The sequence below is a fragment of the Macaca mulatta genome, chromosome 4 (genome assembly GCF_049350105.2).
Source record: "Macaca mulatta isolate MMU2019108-1 chromosome 4, T2T-MMU8v2.0, whole genome shotgun sequence".
Taxonomy (NCBI): Eukaryota; Metazoa; Chordata; class Mammalia; order Primates; family Cercopithecidae; genus Macaca; species Macaca mulatta.
The window spans coordinates 46,065,667-46,087,708 of record NC_133409.1 but is presented as its reverse complement, the minus strand read 5'-3'; the positions used below and the strand labels follow the sequence as shown (position 1 = coordinate 46,087,708).

The window sequence follows — 22,042 nt, the reverse complement described above, 5'->3', positions numbered from 1 at the left end:
GAAGTATAGATTTTTTTTAAAGAAATCTGAAGGCTCATATAGAGCTTTATGAAATGGCAGTAATAACTTCAGAAATAATCTGTCTCTCAATAACAAATTTAATCAATTGTGAAAGAAAAGAAAGCTCTGTGTGTTCATAAAGCATTTAATAAATAGATGAACCTGTATGGCAAATACAATGAAATTACATGAATCTGTAAACAAGTTTTATTTCTTTTATAGTTTGTAAACAAGGACTAATAGAAATTGTCACCTAGAATCAATTCCAAGGTTTTTTTTTTTTTTTTTTTTTTTTTTTTTTTTTCCCCATAATGGAGGAAATAACGGCATTAGAGAGCATGCTGTCCTCTTTTGCAATGCATTGGGTAGCAGGAAGGTATCCCTCGGCATTTCCTTTGGGATAGCAGACATAATACATCAGCCTCTATTATTTAACTAATAACATTCTAAATTTCACATTTAAAAAGTAACACATATTGAATTTTTGTTTAATATACAGTATTTCTTCCATTATTTTTCATTGCCTTTAGATATAAAAACTTTCCATAATTACTACTATAATTGAAGATATTTTCATACGGATAATTGATTTTTATACACTGACTAATTAGATTTATTTTCCTTTTGGGGTATGTTGACCGTTTAAGCAAAAATTAACAATCATTTAAAGCTGAGTCTACAAAGCAGGTAATTACATGATTAATTTTCTATAAATGTTTAAACTTCATATTTTAGGTAGGAAAACATGAAACTGTAGTATACACATCTTTTCTGGTGTTCTCTGAATCAAATACAAAATTTCTCTTGATTTCATGCCTATTTTATAGTGTGGCAAAAAGTATAAATTAAAAGCAAATGTGGTCTTTGCCTATTAGATATTTCCATGTTAATAGTGGAATATTCACTCGTTTGACATCTCTATATTTCATTTTAAGAATTAAGTCTGTAGACATTTCATTTAGAATAATCTTTATTGTCAAATAAGGTATTAGTCATGTTGAAAGTTTTAAAACATATCTACAAATCAAATGTCTACACATCTCCCACCATTAAGAAGTGGGTTTTTTTTTGTTTGTTTTCCTCCTTGAATCTGGTGGACTTGTGACTGCTTTGACCCATAAATGATGAAAGTGACACTATGTGACTACTGCAAGTAGGTTATAAAGGGTGATGCAGCATTCTCCTAGTTCTCTGGGACACCTATTTTTGGTGAAGCCCCACCATGTAACAATTCTTATTGTTCTGATGCTACCACCCTGGAAAAGCCAAATGTAGAAACATCAGCCAACACACCTAGCCAATAACCAGCATCAGCTGCCAACCCTGAGAATAGGCCCAATTGGATATGTAACCAAATCACCCTTTAGACAATTTGATCATAACCAGCATCAGACTGAAACTCCATGAAAGAATTCAATTGAGAACTACTTAGCTGAACTGTTTCAAAATCCCTAACCCAGAAAATTGTGAGCAAAGTAAAATTGTTGTCTTGAACTGCTAGCTTTTGGGTTACGTTGTTATGTGGCTGTAAAAATTGGCACAGTTATTACTTCTTTACTCATTACCTCTCTAGGAAAAGTGGTCTTATTTCTTTAATAAATATTCAGTGAATACTATGCTTTATTTTGCATGGTGCCTTGTGATGTAGATACTCTTACTGAAAATTCTTATTTCCTTTATCCTTTAATGCTGGAGCCACTGATTGAAAAGTGAAAAAGGTACTTTTGGCTGATGCCAGTGGAGATCTAAGAACAAGAGCATCTCCACACATATGCTGCAGGACTGCTGCACCTTTGGCCTGCACTAAATCAAGAAGGAGTCATTTCATTGATTGCCATGAAACTTGAAAGCACAGCAAAATTGTAGGGCAAATTAATAATAGATAAAAATGTTCGTTGAATTTAGTGTTCTCCTTTTTTTCTCTTTGCTAATCTTTATAAAGAAGAGTGAATATGCCTCAGTAAGCACTGATTCTTTCTTCTTACTTGTGTAAATCTACCTTTTGTGACTGCAGGATAGACATGGCATCATTGATGTAGCCTTGGTCTTTGCTTTTCCTCATTTGTCACATGTGAGTCTACTGAGGGTTTTGCACTATGAGGAATACTCTGATTTCCAGATCAATTCAGAGAAGGACACATTTTCACTCTTTGAAATTTGATACCTGTTGACTCCTGTTCTCTAGCAAGTCTCTACAAGTGATTTTGCAGCTAATGAGACCCAGGATTCAGAGCCTCCCGAAAAGAGAAGGCTCTGGACTACTGAGATTACCATGTGGCTATTACCCCCGGAACCCACTTTCTTATGTGGGAACCAGTGTGCAAGGTTTATTCTATGCCTAGATTCCCTGACATGATTTTTGATCATTTCTTGTATTTCCTTCACCCAGGACAGAGATTTTGCCCTAAACAGAAGCCCATTTACAAGGGACTGGTATTTTGCTTATAATTTGCCATTGTCCAAAAATGGAGTCTGATTCTCATTGCTCTCTTCCATGAGTTAAGACCTCTTTTACCTGTTTCTCATGTATTCAGTGTTATGTTTTGTAGTTTTTCGATAGGGTTTTTAGTAGTAGTTTATTAATTTCCGAATTCCCACATGTGATTAGAAAACATGAAATTGATTCTTTGGAACTTATTGATGATTCTCTTGGAAGTTAGAATATGATGTGTTTTAGGGGGTACATATTACACATATGCTTAAAAATAATGTGTATTCTATGATGTATAAAGTTGTATATATCAAGATTGTTAATTACTTTGTTCACATCTCGTATTTTGTTTTCTGTAAATTTAATCTATCAATTTTTTAATGACAGTAAAATGTATGACTTCACTTGTTGGTTTATCCATTTCTTCCTCTTTTTAGTTCTTGTCTTTGTCTATTCTAAGGCTGTATTTTTTCTTATAATGTCGTTGTTATAATAAGAATTGATCTACTGTTACATTTGCAGTATGCAAATTCAATTTGTATTGCTAGTTTTTACTTTAAATTGATGTTATCTCCTGTTATTTTGCTATTCTAATACTTGCCAGTTAATACATACATGGTTTACCTTTTTCCATTATTTTATTTTCAATATTTCTGCCTCATTATTTGTAAGTATGCCAGAGAGAAAACATATTACTGAGTTTTTTCAGGGAGGGGCTGCCAATTTGCACATATCCGTCTTTTGACTAGTGAGGCTAACCAGTTTAAAATAACTGCAATCAACTTGATATTAAGACATAGTTCTCCTAATTTAAAATCATTAGGTCTTGAACTGGGTGCGGTGGCTCACGCCTGTAATCCCAGCTCTTTGGGAGGCCGAGGCGGGCGGATCACGAGGTCAGGAGATTGAGACTATCCTGGCTAACACGGTGAAACCCTGTCTCTACTAAAAATACAAAAAAATTGCCGGGCGTGGTGGCCGGCGCCTGTAGTCCCAGCTACTTGAGAGGCTGAGGCAGGAGAATGGCGTGAATGAATCCAGGAGGCAGAGCTTGCAGTGAGCCGAGATCGCACCACTGCACTCCAGCCTACGCGACAGTGCCAGACTCCATCTCAAACAAAAAACAAAAACAAAAAACACACAAAAAACTATTAGGTCTTTCATTTTTTTTCTTGACTTTCTCCTTTCCTAATTTCCAGTGGCAGATCAAATTTTTTTTCCTGTTGATTTAAAAGTTATTCTGTACTTAAAAAAAAAATAAAATTGTGATCTCTACTTATCCTTAGTATTCTTATTGTTTTCTAAAACTGAACAATAACTTATTTTATGACACAGACAAGTGTGTACCTTCACAAAATTTCAAATGAAAGTTTATTTTTCTTCATCCTCTTTCATTCTAATTTATATTGACGTAATGTAGAATTTCATTTCCAAATTGGGTGTCTGTGGATTGGGGATGATAATAATGCTGATCTCCTAGGGTTTTGGTGAGGTTTAAATATACAATATATATGAAAGTGTTCCATCTGTCCTTTGCACATAATAAATAATAAATGTTAGCAAAATATCATTATGGATATGTTTATGTATTATTTATTGCATAATTATTTGAGAAATTTCACTGCTTTAATGCTCCATTTAATAGAGTCAAACATTCAGACCTTTTCATAAAATTTTCCATATGTGGTGTCATAACTAAAAATATTTTTATTTTACACTTAAATGCCATTCTTTCTGGATACAAAATTTATAATTTACTCCATGAAATATAAAATTGATAAGTCTATGCCTTCTTGAAGTTATTGTTGCAATTGAGAATTTTGATTTTTAAATCACATTTCCCATTGAAGGTATTCTGTTTTGATCTTTCTAGAAATTTAAAAATTTCTCTTTGTCTTTGATGTTCTTACATTTCACTATGCTATCTATATGTGTCAACCCTTGCACAATCTTTCTATTTAGTATGTTATGGGTCTTTACAATTTGAAGATTAATAGGTTTCTTCAATTTTTAGAAATTCTCTGTCACTATTTCTTTGTGTATTCCCTACTTTCCATTTCTCCTCTTCTCTTCTTCTTGAACTTTACATATATATAAACTTAATATTATGTGTGTGTGTGTGTGCAGTAATCATAGCAAATGTATTAACAGAACAACAAAAGATTTTCAGAGAGTAAAGTTTAGTCACTGACAATATTTAGAATTGTCAGTGCATGAGGTTAATATAATGCAGAGCAATTTTAGTCAGTTTTATTATTGTTTTAAATTTTGTTCCTAAAACACACTCCCTTATCTTCCACAAGCAGAGTAAAACTGTTCTCTTGGTCCTGCCCCTCCACCCTTGGTTTGACACTGCTTAGGACAATTTGTTTCTGAAAATCTGTGGTGTAATTTTTAGTCAATTTATCAAGCCTCTTCATTATATGTAGAATAAAATTTCATAAATAATATTCACAATAACATTTGAATTTAAAATAAAATAGAATTTAGGATTGTTTAAGAATAGTGAATGTAACTTGCAAATGAGTGTTTTAATTTCTTGAAATTTTAAAGATAACAGCAACCCCTTGTTAAAAAGGAGATTGTTCATATTATAAATGCATATTATTTTTAATAAGCAACAGCTCATCCAAATGAATGAGACCTTTGCACCATTTTACCCAAAGCAATTTTGTGTAATAAGACTAATTCCTTTGAGGTCATCTGTTATGGAATTTAACTTCAGCTCAGTAAATTGTTTCCCTATTCTTTGAAATTAGAATTTAAAGAAAGTGAACAAATGAAGGGATAATAAGTAAAAAATGTGAGCCTATTGTTAACGATCATTTTTTAAAGAGCAAGAAAAATGTAGTTATATGTTCACATTGAGTCATTTGCAAAAATATACCAAACTCTCTGACTCAATTATTTTAAAGCTATGACTAATGTTTATTTTTCAACAATACCAATTATAACAATTAAAAGATAAAATATATTTTTGTAGGAAGTCACAATCTGTGTTTGCAACGTCATCTCTCATTACTGCTGTTACTGCTCCCTGCCTCCAAACTTTCATTCTATCTACTCCAGATTCTTTGATATTTCTGAAAGGTGCCGTGTGTCTCATATCTCTTGGTATTGATTCATCATTTTCCCTATGATATTTTCTTCTCACTCACTATATAGGCCATTCAATTTCCAACCTTTTTTCAAGGCCTAGATGGAATTTTTGAAACATGTCTCTTAGGTAGAGTTCATTATTCTCTCCTCTGTGACGGAAAGAACCTTTTTCCTTGCTTTAACAACACTGCATTATGCAATTAATATATGTAAATTATATGGCCTAAGAATAAAGGTAAGCTTGACTTTTAATTTTTCTATTGCTCCAAGTTATGAAGTAATCATCCAGGTATGTGTGGTTTTCCAATGGGTCCAAAATAGGATGAAGAACTAAATGTGAATCATAAGAGGTCATCCATGAATAGCTCTGCTGTGCATGATGATGTAATGCTCTTTCCTCCCTGGCCAGGACAACAGTTCTGATTTTGAGATTTTGATTAAATTAGACCAAATTTCTCTTCCATACAATAGATTTAGATTTCATTAGTTTTGGGTTTTGTTTTGTTTTGTCAATGTTCTCAGAGGGTCTGTGTGTAAGTGAATGTGTGTGCGTATTTGTGTCTGCTTGTATATGGATAGTTGTTGGTATTGTTATTGTGTTAGATGCAAATGTTGCTTCTCAACCAACCAACAATAACACATAAATTTATCTTCTCACTACTTACAGAAAATATTGGAAGGAACCCGGATTTAGAGCAGCAAAGTACACTTTGGATTAGGCCATGCTATTATTGTAGACTAAATAACACAGAGATAGCCTCTCATACAAGAAGGTCTGTTGTCCAAAAGAATGCAAAAGTGATGATATATCCCTCCCTTGAACAAAGCTGAGAGATAATATGAAGAGTAATTGTGATATTGAGGGCAGCAGTGGCCCAACTGGAGCAACTGCTGCAAAGACACCAGTTGCAGCAGGGAAGGGGTGGCCAGGGCTCCAGGGAGTCCAGGGGACCCAGGAACAGGCAGGAGCCCCACCCCCTTTCAAGTTGGCAGGGCAGGAGCCTCACACTCCCAGGCACAGCTGGACCCACCCAGCCATGACTATGGACCAGGGCAACCCACTCTTGGGGACCCAGGAGGCCCCCTGCCCCTTCAGTCTCAGAAGTGCTTGCTCCTGCTGCTTGGCCTCTCCCTGCTCCTAACACCTACACCGATTTTGGAGCAAAGTTGAAGCTAAACCCATTCCTGTCATTACCTGGCTGGCTATGTGAGCGCTCAGTGCAGTACTGACAAGCCAGCCCCCTGCCACTTCTTCCCCCTCCAGACTTTGGGCACCGAGCACAGGAGGGAGGCTGAGAGGGGGCTGATGGTAGCTTGGCATGGGTCTGCAGAAGTCCCTCAACATGAATAGCCTGGGCACCATGGACTACCTGTTGATGGGCAGGAGGCAGACAGACTCCTGAGCAGGAAGAGACAGGTGCCTGGTGAAGCCTCACCTTCAAGCCAGGGTTGGTCTGAAGCCTGGGGCCTGAGCTATCAGTTTCTAGTGGAGTCCACAGCAGTAGTAAGAAATTATGATGCTTTTTCTGGTCACACTCATGGCCACCCATGGACCAACGAGCATGTAGTTCCTCCCCTGTGAGCCCATAAAACCCCCAGACCTAGCCAGACTAACACCGATGTAGGGATGATCTACCTGGAGAAAGAAGTTACCCACTGTGAGTCTCCTCACCACTGAGAGTTGGCCACTCCTTGGAATGATCTGCCTGCGGAAAGGAGCTACCCTTTGCAGGTCTCCTCTCCACTGAGAACTTGACAGAAGTCAGAACGACCTGCCTGTGGTAGGAAGTTAGTTACTCAGTATCCTCTCTGCTGAGAGCTGAACTCTTGTCAGGATGACCTGCCTGAGGAAAGGAACCACCCACTTTGGGTCTCCTGAGAGCTGTTCTGTCACTCAATGAAGTCCCTCTCCACCTTGCTCACCCTCCAGTTGTCTGCACACATCATTCTTCTTGGATATGGGACAAGAACTTGGAACCTGCCAAATGGCAGGACTGAAAGAGCTGTAACACAAACAGGGCTGAAACATGTCCTCCTCACACTTCTACTCAGTTGTTATGGGTGATGAGAAGGAAAGAAGAGCTGCAGCCCTTCAGGAATCCCACACCTAGGGGATCCTTGAGCCAGAAATGTGACGCCCTCTTTGAGACTCTGTGGTTCCTGTCATCTCCAAGCTTCCCGGTGCCACCGTGGTCCTTGGTGCCTGCAGTGGAAGCCACTTGTGTTATGCCGGACCCAGCCACAGCCTCACATGGAGGCAGCTCCTATGCTGGCGCCTGGAACAGTCTGCCACGCTGCAGTTCGTACACCTAGTTGAGCACTGTGGTCGGGCCCCGCAGTCACTCACACACCACTCACTGCTGTGTGCCTGGCTCGCCCTTGGCATGAATGAGATTCGGGCTGGTAGTGCTCCTGACCACAATGCCGGGCCAAGTGGGCAGAAGAAGCCCAGCAGACCTGAGCAAAACTAGGGTAAATGTGCCATCAGTCACAGAGGTTTCCAACTAACTGTAAAAGTGACACCCTACAGACCCCATGACAATATAGATGACTGAAGAGCACACAGACGACACCTCACTCTTTCCAAAGTACATTAAAGGAAGTTGACTCTTAGATTTCAAAGTATGTAAAAGTTCAGGCTTAGAATAAATGAAGACGAATGGATATAGTAAATTATCTAATTTTTCGGCTCTTCAGGAGTTCCAAACCAGCCTAGGAAACATAAGGAGGCCCCATCTCTACAACAGATTATTTTTTTGATCAGCCAGGCACAGGGATACACCTCTGTAGTCTCAGCTGAGTGGGAGGGTCACTAGAGCCTGGGAGGTCTAGGCTGTGGTAGCCGTGATTGTACCATTGCCCTCCAGCCTGGCAGAGTGAAACTGTTCAGAAAACAAAAATGATATTGATACAGTTTATTCCCCTCACTCTAAAGGACAAGTAGGCTTGTCTTTTAGTTTGTTTTGCATGGAAATGATGTTTCCCTACTTTAGATTTCCCAAATACCTTTGTTTACAACAGTTACAAGTGATTGTTATTATTTCTCCTTGAAACCTAGTTAACTAATATCCTATTTGCAGCATTGTCAATCCTATTAAAGATGACTAATATTTTCCCTGCTATTTTAAGCAGACATAACTATTATATGTTGCAGTGAAAACAATAATAAACATTAATAACAGTGCTGCATTTCTTCAACTCCTACTGTTTAGTTGTCAGGGTAGTTTGCTATAGACCAACAGAACTGACTCAATCTATATCTTAATTGCTGATCAGTGAGTTGGATGATGTGTTGGAATCTGTTATTCTAGTCCTGGAAGTTTAGGGGGGAAAAAATCATGTCCCAAATCTGAAGGTGTATCTGCTCAGCACTCCATGGAGGCTTTTTCATCAGGACTACATATTTTAGGAAATCATAACTTTTGGGAAACAGCCATAGTAGCTTCTTGTCACAGACATGCAAGCTAAAGAGACACCCATACATTGCTTACTGCATTTGTTTCAACGTTTACTATTGAAAAATCCATTCAAATAATTTGTATAAATTTGTAAAAATTTATAATTATTTGTACCAAAATAAATGCTTTGCATGTAGTATTATATTGAGACTTTTTTAAAGAACTAAGATTTTCCTTGTATTCTATTCGCATAACTGAGACAAATCCCTTCTTTCTCTCTTTCAGACTTAGCTGTCTGTATTTTTTATCCAGAGATAAATTTTCAGTAATTCTCTGTGTTTTCTCAATTACCCAAACTCCAGTCATGATATTGCCACCCACATATTTTACTCATCTGAAAACTCTACTATCATTTCTATGGAAAATGCCATTGAAATTATATCCCCTCACTATATGTAGGCTAGAAATAGCAGTTAATATTTTTCCTGTCACTTAGTGAATTATATCCTGCAGATGCCTGTTCACTCTCCATGAAGTAAGAAACCTGACTGGATTCAGGAGAAGAAAAAGATTCTTTGTGCCTCTTTCTCAATTTTATTCAACACTCATTTACCTTTATCTCCATTTAGTAGTTTCAAGAAAAAATCAGCACTGTGTTGGCAAGAAAAATAATTAATATTGAATTTTTTAACTGAAAAATACAATGAGTGCCAGAAGCACCAAAGTATCACCATTAACAAATCCAGAAATGTTGGGATCTAGCAGTAATGGAGGAGGAATATGCAGGGACATGGTAAGGTACGTGGATTATTTTGTAAATTGAAACTATGTCTTCACTTCAGAGAGAGATGTTTTATGCAGGAATTTTTATATTCCTCCTTAAAAGTTATTGTTTTGTACTTTTTGTGTTTCTTTTTTAAAGCAAGAGTGTAGGTTAAAAAATAATTTCCTTGGAGACAAAATGTTATATACATACATTTATTACAACTATAATAATATTAATGCACTTGGATTTCTGTTTATGATTGAAAAATACCAATAGTTAAGATAAAGTGCTGAATGTATTCGCGAAGTAGAGGAAAAGATGAAGAAATTTAATGTTAAATATTATTTACTATTTTTTTTTGAGACAGAGTGTCTCTCTGTCACCCAGGCTGGAGTGCAGTGGCACAGTCATAACTCACTGAAGCCTCAAACTCCTGGGCTCAACTGATTCCCCAAGCTCAGCCCCCTCAGTATTAACAGTTGAGATTGTAAGGGGCTGTATGTTGCTCAGGATGGCCTCGAATTACTGGGCTCAAGAGATCCTCCTGCCTTGGCCTACTAAAGTGCTGAATACAGGTGTTAGCTACCCCAACCAGCTCTAATTAAATTTATAGTATAGAAAAATCTTGTTCCCCTTTCCTTATGTTTTCTTCTAATATCAGTTATACTTTACTTTTTCTTTTTTCTTTCTTTCTTTTTTTTTTTTTTTTTTTTTTTTTTTTTGAGACAGAGTCTCGCTCCATCACCAGGCTGGAGTACAGTGGCCTGATCTCAGCTCACTGCAACCTCCACCTCCTGGCTTCAAGCGATTCTCCCACCTCAGCCTCCTGAGTAGCTGGAACTGCAGGTGCGTGCCTCCATACCCAGCTAATTTTTGTATTTTTAGTAGAGAAGGGGTTTCACCATGTTGGCCAGGATGGTCTCCATGTCTTGACCTCGTGATCCAGCCACCTTGGCCTCCCAAAGTGCTAGGATTACAGGCATAAGCCACAGCGCCAAGCCAGTTATATTTTCAATGGCCCGTAAATGCTCATGAATATCCAGAGCACTCATGCAACTAACTGATTTGAGTTTTCCCTGGAGAATTCTCAATCTCTGATGAGAAATAAGGTCAGAAATAGATTACTTTATTATATTAAAAATTGTCATGTAGTAATTTTTTTACATAATATGCTAATATTGTATAATACAATGTGGTAATTTAATGTGATTTTCTCATAATTAGAAATTACATATTATTAAAATAAATATTTTTCTAATTGCCTGCAAGTTAACCTCCTACATCTACATATTTTTGTCAACAGCTAATTAAAGTATGCTATTTTAAGAAGTAATTGTAATAACTTTATTCTCTTCTGGACAATTCTCTAATAATTAAAAATAAAAACTTAAAGTTTAAAAAAAATCATTGAAATTTAACCTTTCCACAGAGTTTATTGTTTTGAATTTTGTACAAAACATTTCACCTCAAGAAGATAGTCAATTCTCATCTCATTTTTGGGTATATACTATATATACTATGTAATTCAGATATTAATTTAAGTCAGTTGACATAGCGTAAAAAGAATTACCAAATGCAAATTTGGATTTAAAATGCTCTGCCATTAAATAAAAACAATTCAGCACAATTAACATTTTTGTTTACATAAGCTACATCTCGTGACATTATTTTTATAGGATCACATTAAAACAAAAATGCCACTTTTCCTACTTTGTGACTTATTTATATGCTTTGTCAGTGTCCAAATACTAAAAAATTGTATATAAAAAGAATATTTTATTCTGAGACTTTAAAACTTTCTCTTATTTCTGATATTATATTGTGTATGTGTGTTTTCACTGTAAGACTAATGTCTACCTTAGAATGACTTAAAAGTTATTGGGATAGAAAAACGTGAAAAATTTAGAAAATTGTAGTAATTGTAAAGTTTTATCAGTTATTTTTTAGAACCCTTTGTTAAATGTTTCATTTATTTGGGATATACTCTTTGAGATATTTTGGCACATCTATAATGAATGATGTGATTGAAATTCAGTTTGTTTTATGTATGAGAAATGGTTCTCTGGAATTTAACTTGCTGTGGCTTTTATCCTATATCTGTTATATTATTATTTTTCATGTGTTTTATTTTTAAATGTTTCATTTGAAAGCTCTTGCATCAAAGAATATTTACTATATATATATTTCAGAGAATTGTGATGAAATGAAGACTCACTTGGACACCACTTCACTTGAGAACTAGAATATTACCAACTCTCTGTGCTTCCCTTCAGTTACATTCCTTTCCCTCTCACCAGAGATATCAATATTCTGAATTTTATCTTACTCTATCTATTGCTTTTCCTGATGGTTTTATCTCCTAGGTGTCTATTCCTAAACAATATATTACTCAATGTTACCTGATTTAACATTCATATAAATGGCCTTATACTATAGGCATTCTTTTGAAAAAAGAATGTTTCTTTATTCGTATAAGTTGATATCTGTACCTATGATTTATTTATTTCCATTGCTTTTCAGTTTTGCATTTTCACACAATTAATTTATGCAACACAATTCATTTATCCATTTTACAACTGATGTATATTTGAGTCACTTTCCATTCCCTCTTTTGTTTTCTGTTTGTTTTTGTTTTTTGAGATGGAGTCTCACTCTGTTGCCCAGGCTGGAGTGCAGTGGTGCTATCTCAGCTCACTGCAAGCTCCACCTCCCAGGTTCACACCATTCTCTACCTCAGCCTCCTGAGTAGCTGGGAATACAGGTGCCTGCCACCATGCCTGGCTAATTTTGTGTATTTCTAGTAGAGACAGGGTTTCACCGTGTTAGCCAGGATGGTCTCGATCATCTGACCTCGTGATCTGCCCACTATGGCCTCCCAAAGTGCTGGGATTACAGGCATGAGCCACCATGCTTGGCCTGTTTTGGCTTTCATTTTTACTTTTTGCCATGAACATTCTTCTAATTTCTCTAAAAAAAATAACACAATGTGAGACTGACAAGTCTTAGGATGGTATACATTCATTTAACATTACTAAACAATGACATGTATTTTCTAACATGGGTTAACTAATTTGTAGTGCTATGCGTAGCTTATAAAAAGTTCTTAATTATTCCCAGTACTTAGTATTGTCAGACTTTTATTTGTGCAAATCACGTAATTTAAACATCTTTGGTTACTAATGAGAATCATTGAGTTTTTCTTAACCCAATATTGTTTCTTCTTTTTTATATAGTATTATTTTCCTTTTATTTTAGCAACAACATTTTTTTTTTTTTTTTTGAGACGGAGTCTCGCTCTGTCACCCAGACTGGAGTGCAGTGGCCGGATCTCAGCTCACTGCAAGCTCCGCCTCCCGGGTTCACGCCATTCTCCTGCCTCAGCCTCCCGAGTAGCTGGGACTACAGGCGCCCGCCACCTCGCCCGGCTAGTTTTTTGTATTTTTTAGTAGAGACAGGGTTTCACCGTGTTAGCCAGGATGGTCTCGATCTCCTGACCTCGTGATCCACCCGTCTCGGCCTCCCAAAGTGCTGGGATTACAGGCTTGAGCCACCGCGCCCGGCCATCAACAACATTTTATATTCATACATTCTTCACATTAATTTTTTATTTGCTTTACAAGGGAAAATATCTTCTTCATGACTGTAATTTCCCTTTTCACTTTCCTCAAAACGTAATTTGATAGAGTTATTCTTAATTTTAACTTAGTGACATTTAACCATATTTACTATGTGCAATGGCTTTTGAATTTGCTTTAGAGGAGTTTATAGGTTTGGCCGAGGTCTCTATCTAGTTAATTCTCACCCTTCTCCTATTTTACATATACCTACCCTTCCCTAATTGGTTTTTTACACTCTGGTGCCCACCTTTGAGTGGTGCCTTTGTTTTGACCTTTTTTGCATACTCACAAACCATCAGCACACCCTCCTTATGAACCCATAAAAGCCCTGGACTCAGCCACACTGGGAGAGAAACCACCTGACTCTGAGTTGGCTGATCACCCTTATGTCCCTTCTCTGCTGAGAAGTGTTCTGTTACTTAATAAATTTCTTCTCTGTCCTCCTCACCCTTCAACTGCCAATGTATCCTCATTCTTCTTGGATGTGGGACAAGAACTTGGGAACCACCGAATATGGGTATGACCTATTATAACATGAGCAGGCTGGGGCCTACCTGGCAAGCTATGGGCTGAGCCAGTGTGCAAGCCAGGTGCAGCTAAAAGGGGTTGAGTGGGTGGGCCATCTCTTGAGGCAGGTAGCATGGCTGAGTGAGGCCTGGGCATGGGCATCACTGGCCAGAGGTTCCACTTGTAAAGTGGTCACTTGTAAAGTGACCGAGAAAAATCCTGTGTCAAAGTTATCCATTTTTTTTTTCCTATTCTAAATTGTAAAACATAAAATTTTTTTTTTAAATCAGTAGATATGTAATGAAATGTGAATTTTAGGATTGATTTTTTTTTTAAATGACGATTATAATTGTGTGGACTTGATAAAATACATTTAGAAATGAAGGAAACCAAAATATTTTACCCAATTGTGTCTCTTTAATGTAGATCTATTTTAGCTAAAGGCAATTAAGAAGCAATAAACAAAGAAAGAAAACACAACCTCTCCCTATCTTATCTCCTTTCTGCTCTAAAGCCAGGATGTAAATTTTGATTTTATTGGAGAGGGTGTAGGGATTTTATCAGCTCAGAAATGGCACCAACCAAGCCAGAGTAATAATGAAGCAAACTTTAGTACCCTTTCATAATTTTCCTGTCTTTGGGAGCTTGAAACTGTTCTCCTCTTTCTCTTTTCTTGCTATAAAATGTACTGCTGTTGTTAAAATATTTAAACAAAGCTCCTAAACCACTGCTTTGAGAGAGTTACTTTTAGAGACAGTTACTTTTCTCCTGTGTGATGGGAAGTACACATATTAATATCCTTCTGCTTACTTTTCTCTTACTGATCTTTCTTTTGTTTCAGGGAGAGTGGTACACCTATGAACTTGTAAATGTTAATGAAAATTATATTTCTCTCTTCTAAATGTGGAAAATATTTCTGGAAGAAATAGGCAATGAGTAGCATAAAGTCTGAGAACCCATGAGTTAATATTTACTGGTTTTTTTTTCCAGCTAAGTCTTCTAATTTCTTCAAGTAATTTTTTATGTGTCATAATTGAAATAGCACCACATCTGCATAGTAACCAGATTGACCCATAGAAGGCTCAGGTAGAAATATAGAAGACCATCCACTAGCCACAATGACAGGAAGGCAAGATATCCCAAAGTTCAAAAAAGTCTAGAGAATTTTGTTAAAGGTAACATAGAAAAATAATGATAGAAGAAACCAAGGTTCTTTAACTCTTACTTTTTGCCATTTTATGGTGACACTATATATACTGAATTCTTGTCAACCACTAAAATGTATAATATGGATCTTACATCTCACAAGAAAACAGAGAGTGAGCAACCTCTTAGAATGAAAAGGGCTTCATGTGCAAGGCTCTTGAACTCCTATAGAAAGAACTGATATAGTTATTACTATAATTAATAGATACATTAGATCTAGGAAAGCCTTAAGACTAGTCAGGTATTGGTATTAACAAATAAGTCAAGATCGTGTCCTTAGATGTCATAAAGAACTGCAGGATACTTCTTCAATTCTTAGGATCTGGAAATTACAGTGAATCATTTATCTGAATATCAAGAAGAAGTTACTTCTGCTTTATCTTAGTGGTTACTAATTTTAGTCAGAATTTTAGACAGGAAAACTACAATTACAAGGAGGGAAGATGTCAGAAGATGAAGTCCAAACCACAAAAATGCACTTAATAATGATTTTTCTTTCACTTATAGTATAATCACTCACAGCAGATATAAGCTTGAAAGTAAAATATTTCTTAATGTAAAATAATGGTATTAAAATCTTGTCTGAAATGAGTAGAATTATCCCAGTGGCAAAGCCAAAGTTCACCTATTTCATGTATATAACTGTATCAATATAATCAATAAAAGCAAGTGGTCACTAACTAGAGTTCTGAAGAAGTTTCAGGACAGAGGATCAGAACCCACTGAAAGAAAATGGGTCTTTGTAAATACTTAAGCACTTTCAATTGTATTGACACAAACTAATAAGGTCAATTTTTTTCTTTACACTCTGATTCTTTTAAGAAACTCAATGAATAGCCAAGAAAATTGGGTTAAAATGAATTTTACCCGACTATTCTAGGTACTTTTCTATTCTATTTTCATTTATACTGAAATATTTCATATGTCAGTTAAGAAACTCTGTTTCTACTTATTAATCATTTTCCACATAAATTATGTGTTCAAAATTAGAATTTATAATATTTGTAGAATTGTTTGTTTAATACAATGATTTTGATATCCTCAAACTTTAATTTCTTGATAACTCAGAAGGAAAAATTCCTTAGAAATGGATGATGAATTAAGATAATACTAGAGAAGGATCTACCACTCTTCATGACTAAGCCTCCAAGATCTCTCTCCAGAGTTAACTAGTTTTTACATTGTAAAGAGGGTGTTTGTGTGTGAATGAAAACTATGAAGTTTCAAGTACTAGATATACTCAGGACTAGAAGGAATGGAAATAAAGTAAAGCTTGGGTCAGTATACACAACAACAATAACAACAACAACAAAAACAGCCATAGAGATCAGTTAAATTGAATCAAAGTGACTGGCTGTATGGAATAATTATGCCAGGGAAGACTGAGGTGAAAATAATGTTGATTTCATGGTGGAAGTCAGAATAAACGTTTTAAGCCTAAATTCTTGACAGAACTGGAATACATAGAACTATTAAAGGTAACCAAATAATGTTCAGAAAATTTTTCTGTGATAAATTATTAGATATTTCTAAGAGCATTTAAATATATAACTTAATCTTTAAGTCAAATTTAACACCTGAAATCTTCACTTTGCTAACTTTATTAACACTTACAGATTAGGGAATTCTTTTATATTTTTCACTATTTTTTTTCTGCCTATACCACTCCTCCTTCTGATTTTGACACATCCAAGTGTGAGGTGGACCTCAGAAAAACTCCAGCCAGCCTGTCCCCTGAGGTGGAGGCTTGGGGAGTTCATGCCCTTTGCATGGGGGAGGAGCCTGCCTCCCCACCCCCACCCCCGCCCCCGTCTTCCTGTGTGGAACCTGGGATTCCAATGGCAGGCGGGGAAGCCTTTAGCAGGGCACACTGGCCTTCCGTGGGATCCCTGTCTCCCCCTTTTATTCCCTTTTCACCTAGTAAAACCCTGCTTTGCTCACTCTTTAAAATGTCTGTGAGCCTAAATTTTTGTGGCCATGGGACAGATAAGAACCACATGTTTAGCTGAGGTCCTGTGACATTTTGGCGTGCAGCCAGGGAGCTCCAGAAGTGGTGAGTAAGGTGGGGGCTCAAAAGCTCTCACTGTTGCTTCTAAGCCTTTTCATCCTGGGAATTCTGAGGGTGGGAGAAACCATGCCCCCGCTCCTGTGGCTCCTGGTGAGAGGTGAAGCTGGCTGGGCTTCTGGGTTGGGTGGGGACTTGGAGAACTTTTCTGTCTAGCTAAAGGATTGTAAACGCACCAATCAGCGCTCTGTGTCTAGCTAAAGGTTTGTAAATGCATCAGTCAGCACTCTGTAAAAACGAACCAATCTGCTTCTGTACAATGGACCAATCAGTGCTCTGTAGAAAAGACCAATCAGCAGGCCGTGGGCAGGGCCAAATAAGGGAATAAACACCGGCCACCGAGCCAATCACAGCAACCCACTGGGGTCCCCTTCCATGCTGTGGAAGCTTTGTTCTTTGGCTCTTCCCAGTAAATCTTGCTGCTGCTCAGTCTTTGGGTCTGCACTACCTTTATGAGCTGTAACACTCAAGGCGAAGGTCTGCAGCTTCCCTCCTGAAGTCAGCCAGACCATGAACCCACCCTGTGGAACAAACAACTCCAGATGCACCACCTTTAAGAGCTATAAGATTCACTGTGAAGGTCTGCGGCTTCACCCCTGAAGTCAGCGAGACCACAAACCCACCAGGAGGAACAAACAACTCCAGACATGCACCTTTAAGAGCTGTAACACTCACTGAGAAGGTCTGCGGCTTCACTCCTGAAGTCAGCAAGACCCACAAACCCACTGGAAGGAAGAAACTCGGGACACATCTGAACATCTGAAGGAACAAACTCCAGACACACCATCTTTAAGAACTGTGACACGCACTGCGAGGGTCTGCGGCTTCATTCTTGAAGTCAGCGAGACCAAGAACCCACCAGAAGGAACCAATTCTGGACACACCGGGCCTTTTCATGGCCTTTCCTTCCCTCTTTGGGACCCATTGCTGAGCAGCAGCTCCCTGCCCTGCTGGGGCTGGGACGCATGGCCCAAGGGTCCCACACAGCTGGCTGGCTGGTTCCCAACCACAAGCCAGGGCAGCCATTCCCTTCCCTGGGAGAACGGTTTAGCTTTATCGGATGGTAATTAAGCTTTACCTGTGGTGGAGGAACCGGTTGCTTAAGAATAAGAGGTTCTTCCCAAGGCATTTTTAAACCTTTTTTTTCCTTCCCCTTTCCTCTTTTCTACCCCAACAGCAGTTAACCTGTAACTTTTTTTGTTTGTTTTTTCCTTTTAGAAGACATTTTCACTGAATTTGAAAAGGCCCCGTTCTCCAACTATCACTGTTTGTACACTCTGTAAAGTTTTGATTGTGAAAAAGAATTTGTGAGGCTAATCTTGGGCTGTGGCCAGTCTGGTGTGCTTTGCATTTCTGGATGGTTTGGTTGCAAGCCTCCATTTTGTTTTACATCCTGGGGGCATGGCCAGCAGCTGCTTGGCAAGGCTTTATTTGGCAATCCCACTTGAGGGAACGAGCCTTCTCAGGTTGGATAACTGTATGTTTTCCTAGCCCTGTCTCTTATAGGGCCCCACCTAGTGACTGGGTTTTCTTCTGGCTGTCTGTGTATGTACTATGTGTGATGTTTGTAAAAAGAGCTCTAATAATTTGGCCTACAGAAGGAAGTGTTTGGATCAATTTTTTTTTTTTTTTTTTTTTTTAAGGGAAGTTAAAAGCTGTGGTGCCTTTGGGTTCACATGACTTTAATCTTTCAGAAATAAAAACAGCCCTAAAGACTACTGGGGATTTAAATGCAGGTCAGATGCAAGCTTGCTAAGCATTTTGAGGTTACAAATTGCTTCATGGATTTTGAGAACTGTCTGTCTTGCCTGCTTCACAATTAGGCCTGGAGATGTATGAAACTACACACACCCTTAGCTAAGAAGGTAAACATTGACTCCAGTTAGCACAATTAAAGCAATTTACCAGGATTTACCTTAAAGCTAACAATTGTTAAGAGTTACCATTATAACACGTGATTGAAACTACTGAAAATAGATTTATGTGCAAGGTGTCTAAGAACAATAAAATGTGTTTTAGAGTAAATGGTTATAAGAAGGGATGGAAATAAAAATCTTTGCCTAAGGTCAAAGGATTGTTTTGAGTTAATTTAGGAAAAAGCTGAAAGTTCAAAGAAGTGGTAGAAGAATTGAGGAAAATAATCTTGCAGAAGAGATTCTCTGTGTGAACATATTGACTAAATTTTAAAAAGGGTATTACATGGTTTTTCTGTAAATTGAGCATTGAAATAAAAGCATAATAGGGTTTTCCTAAGGTTCTAATCTGCTCTTTGGCGAACTTTGTAAAGGATTATAAAACGTCTTTGTTTCTTTTGTCATCATTTTGACAAAATAAATAACTTACAATAATCTGAAATTCTATTTTATAAATCAAGTGTTTTTAACCTGAAGCATTTAACAGCCTTCCCAAAATAAAACTTCAGTTTCAAAATTGTCTTCCCTGGCACTTGCCTTTTTGAATACTTCAGAGGGCCCCTGAAGTGTTCAGAAAAGGGAAGTTAAATAGGATTATTTAACATGTTTAGATACATGGAATTGCCAAATGATGCTCAGTGGTCTTTAGGTTGTATCTTGGTGAATAATGCTCATATGCATTCCAAAATTGTATGGGATTTCTAAAATTCTAATGTCTGAGGATATGCTATCAATTAAAATTAAGGTTTTTATGTTTAAGTTATTGTAAACCAAGGAGATAACCAAACTTCTTTGTCAAATCATGTTTCTAACTGTGACTACTGTGGATATTTTGCTATTCACAGACAATTGTTGTCATGTTGTAGTCTGTTTCAAAAGATGGTTTAAAATGAGCTATAGGACACTGACAGGTGCTCTCAAATATAATTTCTGATTGCACTTGAGACAATCAGGTTTCTGATAACTTTAGAGATTTTAACATTGGAATAAAAGAAAATGTATAGGATTCATGAAGAGCTGAAATGTTCATGAATATTCAGCAAAACTAGAGTTAACTAAATGAACTGAACTCAGAAAGCTGAAGCAACCTTTTGAAACTTTGCTTGGAATATTTCTGATCCTCATTTTGTTTTTCCAGAGTCAAGTGAACATATTTTGAACTATTTATGGCATTTAATAAGTAAGTAAGGTATACACTCTTGCGATCAAAATTTGGAGCATGTTTGTTTCTCTCTGTCTGGGTCTTGCAGAATTTAGAACCTATCTGGGAGTACTCAACTTATGGCAATATAGCTGTTTGCATCAGTGCAATAAGAATTTATTTTTTCTTTTGCAACAGGACACAGTTGGAGAAAATGGTTACCAAGGATTTGAGGATTTGACTGGAAGGGTATGCTTCCCTTTAAGGAGTCAAACTCTACTTACAGAGCCAATAAAAGCCCCATGGGAGACTGGTCTCATGCCTTCATCTGCACAGTCCATATACAGAGTTCCTGGCCTGTGGTCAGTAAAGACTGTCACTTTCTAACAGGTCTAGAAGCTCCAAGTTTATCTTGTGACCTTGAGAGGAGAGGATCACTCAACGCACAAGAATTTAAGGATACCGACCCATGCTCGACTTTTAAAGGTTTTATCTAAGATTCTTTATGGAACAGAATTCCATGAAAGCCAATTTAAAAGGCCTGTGTAAAAATAATTATTCTTGCTGCACTTTATGCAGATAATCAGGGCAAGTATAAAACTAAATGCAAACTGCTCTGTCCTATGATGATTTCTTTTATTAACAAACATGAGGACTGGAAAGAGAGATATCATGTTTCAAAATTTATCGTACATTTTTCATTAAATTCTAAACTCACTAGTTGTTTTTCAGTTTTTACCTACGTTTTTAGACTAACCCTGCTTGTTCCTGTGAACCACCCAGCAATCTCTGGCTGCAGCTGAGAATGGACAAGAGGGTGAGAAATGTGAAAATGAGGATCAATATGCTAGCTCTGAGCAATTATCCTGCGAATCCTTCCAGGTGATGGAATAAATAGGGTGCCCATCACCCAGAGGTTTCTTGTTTGGGAAAGTAAGACCAAGGGAACTAACTAAAGCCAAGAAACATGACTCCATATCCTAGCAAGCATAACTATAGCTACCAGTTATCTGGGTTATGTCACAAGACATCCCTTTGTCTCCTTTGTTGGAGGAGGACTTAGTTCCTCAGCATTCGGCTTATGATAAGGAGTCCAGGCAACTGCCCCAAGACACATTTTTGTCCTAAACTCAATTCTGAAAGAATTCTAAAAGATCTAAAAAAGATCAAATCTAAAAGATCCAGAGGCAGATGACAACGGAGGTTACAAGGCACAGCGCAGGTGAGCATGGCTGATTCCTGTCAGTTAAGCCAACCCCAAGCTTCCTGTTTCATGGATAAAGGCCACGTTAATATCCATGGCATAAATGAAGTCTAGGGAACTCCAAGGCTGCTGACAGTAGGTGAGAAAGAGACATAGGTGAGAGCAGATAATTCCTATTCTCTAGGACCTCCCTGCTTCACGGGTGCAAACCACTTTGACATTCACGATGAGACCTGCAAATGTCACTGGAACTCGGACATGCAAGGATGGAAGATGGAAAGAGGACACTTCTCCATTTCCCTCACATACCCTGTGTATTTGCTAGAAAGAAAGGGGAACCAGGGATGCTGCTCCCCTCTTTATAGATGTGTAACCATTCATCTTCAGTCTGTACCCCTTTCGAATGCATCCGGAACCCCTAGGACTCCTTTGAAAAAAATGGCCTCTTTTTCCTTTCTCCTCCTCAGTTCTCTTTTCACTAATAGGTAATTATGCTTCTGTACTATGAGACACTCCCCTCAGATGCATTCTCCAAACTGGAAACAGTTAATTTCCCAAAACTTTCACTGGTTGGCTTAGGATTGAGGTCAGGGGACAGGAACCCAAAAGCCCAACATGACGGCAAAAGAGTAAAGATTTTTTTGTTTGTTTGTTTTGTTTTGTTTTACCAGTGTTTTTGGCCTCTCTCTCCCTGT

General features: G+C 37.5%; 1 pseudogene; it reads right to left on the bottom strand.

Moving 5' to 3' along the window:
• LOC706686 (mitochondrial import inner membrane translocase subunit Tim8 A pseudogene) overlaps positions 1-2,062 on the bottom strand; it is a 120,371-nt pseudogene extending 118,309 nt beyond the window's left edge.
• Between the last annotated feature and the right edge of the window lie 19,980 nt (positions 2,063-22,042).